We start from the raw sequence: 11,078 nt of genomic DNA on the forward strand, positions 1-11,078 counted from the left end.
ACTTGTTCGGACACTTGCTGGCTGGCGTGTACACGAACTGGCAACAGAATGGGAGAATTCCCTGCTCTGTGAGTCGGGGAGTGGTAACGCTGGTCAGAAAAGACCCGAGCAAGGGGGACCATATCAGTAATTTCAGGCCCATAACTCTACTGAATGTAGAGTTAAAGATTTTGGCCAAGGTGCTAGCAAAAAGGTTGACGGCTGTCGCGGATAAGCTTGTCGGGAGGGCGCAAACATGTGCCATTCCTGGCAGGTCGATCCAGGACAATCTTCATCTCTTACGCTACACCTTAGACAGGGTGGGGAAATTTTCCGGTAAAGGTGGGGCATTGGTCCATTTAGACCAAAGTAAGGCCTTCGATAGGGTTGACCATCGGTACCTGGCGGCAGTCCTTGAGGCGGCTGGGCTAGGCCCGGATTTCCGCGGTTGGATCAAGGCCATTTATGGTGGCATCAAATCCACGGTTCAGGTGAACGGTTACCTGTCGGAGCCGTTTGAGATCAGGCGTTCAGTCCGTCAAGGGTGCCCCCTGTCTCCGCTTCTGTATGTTCTGTCTCTTGAGCCATTGCTGCGGAGGTTGGAGAAGTTGGGAAGCACCACTAATGAAATCGGATGTGGTAAAGGTGTTTCGGCGTATGCGGATGACGTCACCATCACCGTATCCAAGATGACTCAGCTACCTCGCGTAGCAGAGGCAATCAGAAGATACGAGACGGTGGCAGGGGCAAAAGTTAACATGGACAAGTCTGTAGGTTTGCGGCTCGGCACCTGGAGCAGCAAGCCGATAACGTCCAGTGTTGTTGGACACTGGACGGATGGCCCTGTTAAGTTGCTCGGAGTTTGGTTTGGTCCGGACTCCCAGATGGAGAAAAATTGGAGCGAGGTGACGAACAGGGTAGAAGCGCTATCCCGGACTTGGTCTGGAAGGGCGCTGTCCCTGAAAGGAAGGGCGGAAGTGGTGCAGACGTTTATTGCGTCAGTTATCACCTACCGCCTCACCGTCGTCCCCTGCCCTGATTTGTGGCTAAACAAGCTGGTTCGGATTCTCTTCCGCTTTTTGTGGAGGGGAAAGCCGCTTGTGAGGCGCTCCGTGTGCTGTCAGGAACCGTTAAAGGGTGGCCTAGGGATGCCGTGGTTGTTGATGTGCAAATATGCACTGAGACTAAGGCATCTCTGGTCTTACCTGGATGGTGGTCAGGTGTGGAATTTGCTCGCCGAGGAATTCTTTCCACGACCAGCCTCTCTAGAGGGATTTAAACCCGGTTTAATTAAAAGACAGAAATCGACTGAATGGCAAAAGGAATGCCGGCAGGCACTTGAGCTAATCCACAAGGCGGGTAAGGCCGGCAGCGGGAATACCACCTCTGCGTTTTACAAAGGGTTGGTAGAGTTTAAAAGTGACGACGTGCTAGGAGAGACACTGGGGATCGATGAGAACCAGCTATCCAACCTGTTTCGGAACACTTTCAGGGCGGGGTATTTGGATAATTACCAAAGATCCCTGAATTGGCAGTGTTTCAGGAATGCTTTACCTGTCCACGAGAAATTGTCCAGGCACGGGATTTCAGTGCCACCCGAATGTCCAAGATGCGGGCAGGAGAAGGAAACCATCCTGCACGCTCTTGTTCAGTGCACCCATCTTTCGGAGATGACAATTTACGTCGAACACGTGCTGTCGCACCTAGGAAGAGTACAGCTATCGGCTGAGTCTGTGATTAAGAATGCACCGCCCACCGGACTACCTAAGGAAGGTGAGGCTTGTTTTCTATGTACAGTCGCAGTTATGAAAGAGTGTGCATGGAGAACTCGAATGCAAGGTATGAAGACATGAACCTTCATCTCCGGCCCTGGAATGCTGTACTATTTCAGGTACCACCTGGAAAGCAAGATATGGCTGGAGAGAAGACACCTGTCTAGAAGAGTATATGAGGAAAGATGGAAGGAAGTAGGAAGGAAGTTGCGAGTGAGCGGCCCTACTTAAAACTTTCCTGGAAAAAATACAAAGGTGTAGACTGGTGTACCCTGGAATTAGGTGTAAACCATTGGTAATATTCCAAGTTTTGTAGAAAAAATTTTAAATATATATATTTTTAAACGTATATTTTTTTTTTAAAAAAAGCTAAACAGACTCACTAAATGACAATTCTTAAATGTTTGTAGTGTCCTGTATTGTCCAATCTATGTAAGATATTTTATTATCGTAATAAAGAGAATACTTCATTTAGAGAATTAACATTGCTTGTTTTCACCTTTTCGATATCAGTGAAGAATTTCACTGGAAAAGAAGATATAAGATTGCCAGGTTTTTGTCTCTCTCACCAAGGTCAGCGGCTATCGAACGCCGACGAAGGGAAATAACCCTGAAATCCGGATCCGTTCGTGCTGCAGATGTTGGTGAGAGGGATAACTTCCCTTGGCAAACAGGACACAGTCGTGTGTCGATAAGCCAGCTGGAGGAGATGTCCTCCTGGGGCTAAAAGTAACAGTAACATCCACCCCTAGGGGTCAGCCACACTTAAGTGGCAATATACTACACTTTATCGTGCAGTTACTGTTAATACTTCATTTAGAGAATTAACATTGCTTGTTTTCACCTTTTCGATATCAGTGAAGAATTTCACTGGAAAAGAAGATATAAGATTGCCAGGTTTTTGTCTGTCTCACGAAGGTCAGCGGCTATCGAACGCCGACGAAGGGAAATAACCCTGGAATCCGGATCCGTTCGTGCTGCAGATGTTGGTGAGAGGGATAACTTCCCTTGGCAAACAGGACACAGTCGTGTGTCGATAAGCCAGCTGGAGGAGATGTCCTCCTGGGGCTAAAAGTAACAGTAACATCCACCCCTAGGGGTCAGCCACACTTAAGTGGCAATATACTACACTTTATCGTGCAGTTACTGTTAATACTTCATTTAGAGAATTAACATTGCTTGTTTTCACCTTTTCGATATCAGTGAAGAATTTCACTGGAAAAGAAGATATAAGATTGCCAGGTTTTTGTCTCTCTCACCAAGGTCAGCGGCTATCGAACGCCGACGAAGGGAAATAACCCTGAAATCCGGATCCGTTCGTGCTGCAGATGTTGGTGAGAGGGATAACTTCCCTTGGCAAACAGGACACAGTCGTGTGTCGATAAGCCAGCTGGAGGAGATGTCCTCCTGGGGCTAAAAGTAACAGTAACATCCACCCCTAGGGGTCAGCCACACTTAAGTGGCAATATACTACACTTTATCGTGCAGTTACTGTTAATACTTCATTTAGAGAATTAACATTGCTTGTTTTCACCTTTTCGATATCAGTGAAGAATTTCACTGGAAAAGAAGATATAAGATTGCCAGGTTTTTGTCTCTCTCACCAAGGTCAGCGGCTATCGAACGCCGACGAAGGGAAATAACCCTGAAATCCGGATCCGTTCGTGCTGCAGATGTTGGTGAGAGGGATAACTTCCCTTGGCAAACAGGACACAGTCGTGTGTCGATAAGCCAGCTGGAGGAGATGTCCTCCTGGGGCTAAAAGTAACAGTAACATCCACCCCTAGGGGTCAGCCACACTTAAGTGGCAATATACTACACTTTATCGTGCAGTTACTGTTAATACTTCATTTAGAGAATTAACATTGCTTGTTTTCACCTTTTCGATATCAGTGAAGAATTTCACTGGAAAAGAAGATATAAGATTGCCAGGTTTTTGTCTCTCTCACCAAGGTCAGCGGCTATCGAACGCCGACGAAGGGAAATAACCCTGAAATCCGGATCCGTTCGTGCTGCAGATGTTGGTGAGAGGGATAACTTCCCTTGGCAAACAGGACACAGTCGTGTGTCGATAAGCCAGCTGGAGGAGATGTCCTCCTGGGGCTAAAAGCAACAGTAACATCCACCCCTAGGGGTCAGCCACACTTAAGTGGCAATATACTACACTTTATCGTGCAGTTACTGTTAATACTTCATTTAGAGAATTAACATTGCTTGTTTTCACCTTTTCGATATCAGTGAAGAATTTCACTGGAAAAGAAGATATAAGATTGCCAGGTTTTTGTCTCTCTCACCAAGGTCAGCGGCTATCGAACGCCGACGAAGGGAAATAACCCTGAAATCCGGATCCGTTCGTGCTGCAGATGTTGGTGAGAGGGATAACTTCCCTTGGCAAACAGGACACAGTCGTGTGTCGATAAGCCAGCTGGAGGAGATGTCCTCCTGGGGCTAAAAGCAACAGTAACATCCACCCCTAGGGGTCAGCCACACTTAAGTGGCAATATACTACACTTTATCGTGCAGTTACTGTTAATACTTCATTTAGAGAATTAACATTGCTTGTTTTCACCTTTTCGATATCAGTGAAGAATTTCACTGGAAAAGAAGATATAAGATTGCCAGGTTTTTGTCTCTCTCACCAAGGTCAGCGGCTATCGAACGCCGACGAAGGGAAATAACCCTGAAATCCGGATCCGTTCGTGCTGCAGATGTTGGTGAGAGGGATAACTTCCCTTGGCAAACAGGACACAGTCGTGTGTCGATAAGCCAGCTGGAGGAGATGTCCTCCTGGGGCTAATAGCAACAGTAACATCTACCCCTAGGGGTCAGCCACACTTAAGTGGCAATATACTACACTTTATCGTGCAGTTACTGTTAATACTTCATTTAGAGAATTAACATTGCATATATATATATTTACATTTAAATATATATATACATTGGGTTGAGTCATAAATAATTTCAGTTTTTTTTTTGCGGTGGTGAAGTAAATTGTAATGACACATTTCGAATTTCAGATGTTTAAAATTGAAATGGAAGCTAACGTCCTGCTGGGGAAAAATTTTCTCAAGAAAATCAGATGAAAACGTCTGTGGAAAGCTTCTTCATGTCGAAGCCAGCTGAGTTTTGCTCGAGAGGAATCAAAAAGCTACCTGATAAATGGCAAGAGGTCATTCAAAATAATGGCAACCATACAGGTAATTGAAAATAATTCTTTGTATAATCTATTCATGAATAAAGGTATTTAACAAAATCGGAAATTTTATTAAACCCAATATATATATATATATATATATATATATATATATATATATATATATATATATATATATATATATATATATATTCGAACATTAGGTATAACCGTAAAAAAATAACAAGGTAAAAGTTTTAATTTTTCATTCCCTTTGAAATTGCTCTTAAATGTGATTTTGGTCGTTTTGACTGCTTCTTCTAGCGTGTAAAATTACCTGTTAAAAATAGTTTCTCTTGTGTTTAAATGTACACTATTTTATATTGAGAATATGTTGTCTATGGACTTTTTATACATGCTAGGCCACTGGTAGTGAAATTTCTAAATATATTCGCTACCCTGTATATATTTTACGTATATGATTTTAGCTTTTCGAAGATCAGTTCGGCATTTTTCATTTGCTGCCGACTGAAACTGCGCTTGCGCGGTGAATTAAAAAAATTATAACATATAATGATGAGACACGTGTTATTTGTCTCTAAATTATATGTTAATGGTATGGCGCCGTTACTGATGAGAATTTCTCCAAGCAAATTATTTTATTTGCTAAAAATATTCGCAACCTAGGTATGACCGTAAAAAATAACAAGGTAAAAGTTTTTATTTTTCATTCCCTTTGAAATTGCTCTTAAATGTGGTTTTGGTCGTTTTGACTGCTTCTTCTAGCGTGTAACATTAGTAGGTAGTTTCTCTTGTGTTTAAATAAACACTATATTATATATACATATATATATATATATATATATATATATATATATATATATATATATATATATATATATATATATACATATATATAAAGAGAGAAAAGGATAAAGAGAACAATGGCAGAGTTAGAAATATATTTTATGGATAAAGTCTTACATATATATATATATATATGACAATCTTCATATCCTACTTAACATGAATATATTATTAGAACGCCAAATACTGCAGTATTCGCCTTGAGAAAGGCCCTCTCATATTGACGCCGGTGCTAAGAGTACGTACATTTATAGTAGCGGATATCCATGTCAGACAACTTTCGTCCGTTACGATATGTGTTTGGTCTTAGCACCGGACGTCTATACGAGTGGATCCTTTAAGGTGAATGATGCAGTATTCGGCGTTCTAATAATACGCCCACGCTAAATATGATAAATAGATTACCTTTCAATAGTAATACTGCGCCTGTTACACTTTTATAGCTTCCTATAGTCTATCCATTTTAAATAAAATATATAGAATGCTGTGTTGAATTAATATTGTTTTTGTCGCTAATAATGAATTGTTACCCAGCGTACAGACTGTTTGCGACACGGCGTTTGCTTGTGAATATTTGCTGCAAGTAATGCTAAAGGAAGCAAATGTGAAGATTCGGCAATTCCACCGCTTCTGCATGACACTTTTCCCTACTACTCCGATGCTTCTGTGCTTTTTAACACGTCTATACGAGATGATGTCTCGAGACGAACATCTCCGTTTTGTAGTTTTCAAAAGCATATCTACGTAAAGTAAGATATACAAAATTACATACAAACATGTATATATATGTATGTATATGTCGATTAGTATGTTGAAGTGGCACAGTTTGGGCTACCTGATGTCATCCGCACTGCGGAATTCCTGAAGTAGATCCAACGGAACATACCTTCATTCCCTATCCAGACGAGCATATAACATGACATCCAAAACTCAGGATCTTTAACGAGACACAAACCTTTAGGTATAGATGTACCTGATGACACCCAGATTGCAAAATCAATGCAACACAACATGTTGAAAGGAGTCCGACCCCTAAGGGACAGCAGCGGATGGATCGAAACGACTGTTGTACAAAATAAAGAATAATACCAAATCCATCTTCTCGTTACTTAAGCAATTATTATCATATGGGTGTGGCGTGTGTGCGTGTATGCGCGCGCGTGTATGTTTGTGTGCATGTATGTATATATGTATGTATATATGTATATGTAAATATATATGTGTGTGTATATATATATATATATATATATATATATATATATATATATATATATATATATATATACACATATATATATATATATATATATATATATATATACATATATATATATATATATATATATATATATATATATATATATACATATATATATATATATTGTGTGTGTGTGTTTGAAAGACAGAGACAGACAGACAGACAGACAGACAGACAGAGAAAGTGTGTCAGGATTTATTTTTCGAATTCCTCACGAAAGAAAGAGCGCTATAGCCTAGAAACTTCTTCATTGGTATTGAGATTAACATATATATGTGCATATATGTGTGTACACATGTTTACAAAAAGCATATACACGTAGTCATGGGCAATGGCTAGGGTGTATGTGTACATGTTATTACATGCTAATCTTCTTGAATGTTTTACACATTTTGGCAGAATATGTGATAGCTCGTGTCTGTAATCTTATGATTAGGCGTGTCGTTTCGAGTTTCTGATACCCAACTTCTCAAAATTTGTAGTGGGGAAGTTAATCACGTGGTCAAATGCTCCGATGATTATCGATAGCAATATAAGATTTTAGTTCCTCTGGAGTAATTGAGATTCTCATCAATTCAGTATAAATATTTCCATTTGTTTTTTTTTATTGACATTACGTTCACATGTTCTAGCCTATTGATTTCAACCACTGTACATGGTTATTACTTCTTTGTCCCATATTTTGTCTAATCTGTTTGTCTTCATTGAAGTCTTCACAGAGGTATTTCAACAGTATTCTATTTGTGTATGTATTAATGTAATATTATGGACAGACACTCACACGCACACACACCTATATACGAATGTATATATAAATGGGCGTACATACATATATTTGCATATATACCTGTGTGTATACACACACACACACACACACACACACACACATATATATATATATATATATATATATATATATATATATATATATATATATATATATATATATATTATGTGTATGTGTGCATGTATTTATGCATACCATATGTTACATATATATTATACCATACCTTGATACTGTGTGGGCTAAGATCCCCGTTGACAGGCCGCTGGTATTTACAGTGTTAGACATTTTCTGTATGCAAATTAGAGATTCCTTCAAAGAGCAACAGTTGCATTTGTTGAGTATATAAACAGTTTGGCTGCTTTATTCTCCGGATACTGGTAGAATGATGTAGACTGGTAGAATGATGTGTGCGTGCGTGCGTGCGTGCGTGCGTGCGTGTGCGATCGTGTGTTTTATACTTTGTACTTCAGCACTAAAAAATTCCAAGGTTAAAACTTTGAAATTGCAATGATGCATGTCATAAAGTTTCTATTCTCTGTACCATAACTTCCACATTTGCACCATATTTTTCCATTAAACTATGTTAGATACTAAATACATGAGAATCACTAATGGACATAAAATGCTGGTGATAATCTGACAATTAAATTCTTGGCTAGTCAGCCCACAGCACCGTGTTGTGTCAATAACTAAGAAATTTTAACTAACTACAGGATTTTTAAGCAGCAATATCACTTTAAATTAAGATACATTTTCTTTATTATGCTTTCATTTTGTTTCTGAATCGAGGAAAAATTGGGCTTCATTCAGATGATATGCTCTAGATACACTTTCTGAAGATAATATTTTAATGTTACACCAAGGACCTAATAGGATAAAAGAGGCTACATATATAACATGTATATCTAGGAACAATCCTGTTTGAAATAATACATCAACACTGATTTCAAATTTTGGTACAATGCCAGGAACTTCGGGGAAGGGGATAAGTCGATCATATCGACCCCAGTATTCAACGGGTACTTATTTTATCGCCCCCACCAAAAACAAAAAAGCACGATGTCGACTTTGAACTCAGATCGTTAAGATAAACGAAATGCCACCAAGTTTCATTTTGCCCGGCGTGCTAACGACCCCTCTAGCTCGCTGCCTTGTTAATATTATCACTTATAATTGTATTATGCTACACATTTGAAGGTGAAGCATAATTTATGTCCATGCTCAGGATATAAGATATCCTTCCAATGAAATATCAGATATCAGTGAGAAAAGCCTCGAGTGAGATTCTTTTGTGTAAGCCTTATTCTGTTTGAAAATGTTACTTGTTCATGATTTCCCTCTAAATATTCGAATGCATATACCTATTTCTGCGAGATAATAGGCATTGTGCTTCCTTTACAAATAACAAATACAGATTCCATATATAAACGTACAAAACAAACATGCAATTCGTGCAAGGGATTCTTCCATTAAGAAGAGCTTATTGAATTAACGTCACATTTATGGCATCGTATCCTTAAGGTAGTAATATTCTATAACGATTATATATCAGGTTAAATTTAAATCCTGCTGTATCACAATAATGGTTCGTCATATTTCTGTTGATTACTCTGCTATTTATTATAGCAATTCAAAGATGTCTTTAAAATTCACGTGTTTGATAAGTAATTAAACATTACATCTCTATCGATATCATTCTGCGATTGTCATATGTAAGAAGCATAAATTACTTCAGTTATCGATAACTTGATAATCCCATTAACTTTGGAACGGTTAATTACGAAATATATTTAGTAGTTGACAGAAAATGTGCAAACCATTATAATGGTGCTTAAAAGATATCATTCAATCTCTTAATTATTAACTCATTAGATCATTTATAGAAATTGCACTCATAATTGCTGAGATTATCTTTTATTATCTACTTATGACTTTGTCTATGAAATGACGGGCAAAGAGAAATGTCTAAACTAATTAAAGAGACAATTTTGTAAACTTATAAATTTTAATATCAGTTGGCAAGGGAATATCGTAGCATACTAGTGAGAGTTCGAATATGGTTCCCCTCGTTAGCAAATGAGAAAGAAATACATACACGGCATATTTAGTTACCGTTTCGAGATTTTGACAAAAATGGTTGTTTATGGAGATATTGTTGTTTACTTCCAGATGAACGCAAAGTAAATCTATGAGAATAAGAGTTCCAGTCACGGCTATCCTTTCTATTTATGTATATGCTAGACAATATGGTCTTCCAGCGTCTTCCACCAACAGTCACGGCAAGCCGTCGTTGCTGCTACTATATTAATCATAGTTTCAGACCAGCAACTCATGGCGAATAATAGAGCAAAGTACGTTTGAACAACTGCATACGTCTGATTAGAATCGAGTAACAACGGTCTTAGGCCACTTAAACAGAACGAAATGAAAATTTTATTTCCTTGGTAACATTTGAAAAACTTAGTGAAATCTTGAAGAAAAATTTTAGTCACGTTTCAAGATGATGGCAACGAATAATAATAATAATAATAATTTTCTAAGTGAACAGTCCGGTGTGCTTATGTTAATGGCCTACTAATATATAAAATGAGTTTCTTTCCGTAGGTGTCGGGAAAACATTTAGCAAGTATGCAAACAAAATTTAAAGACAAATAATGATAAAGCGCGATTTGATTGTAAGATATTTCAACGGTAAGTCTGTCTTTGTCAAATTCAAAATATAAGAAGTGATAAAAATTCAAAATTAAGCACCGAGGCCATGTGGAGAACTGTTTTTTTTGTTTTTTTTGTTTTTTTTTAGCATGGATGTTCCTTCCTTATATCCCAATATTGACCAAAATGAAGGGGTAGAAGCATGCATGGAAGCCTTCGAAAAGCGGTCAAACAAAAGTATTCCATCAAATTTTCTCTGTAGATTATTGAGGTTTGTGTTAGAAAGTAACACAAGGAAGTTTAGACAAAGATTTTACCACCAGGCGAAGGGTTACCCCCATGACAATTAATTTCGCTAATGTCTTTATGACGAAATTCGAGACATTCAAATCCCTTCATGGTCATGAACCAATACTCTGGTTACGGTTCATTGATGACGTATTTTTTGTCTAGGAAGGATAACAAAATACTTTAATGGACTGCTTGCATTTCTGTGACTGTTATGCTAGAAACTATGGCTTTAAGTCCAACATAAAATTTACGTCTAGTTTTTCAAACACTAGCGTTGAATTTTTGTACACAAAAGTCAAGTTTTCTGGAGGCAGAACAGTGACAGAGTTATTTTGCAAG

Source organism: Octopus bimaculoides, chromosome 1, assembly GCF_046866305.1.
Source record: "Octopus bimaculoides isolate indiv1 chromosome 1, ASM4686630v1, whole genome shotgun sequence".
Classification (NCBI taxonomy): domain Eukaryota; kingdom Metazoa; phylum Mollusca; class Cephalopoda; order Octopoda; family Octopodidae; genus Octopus; species Octopus bimaculoides.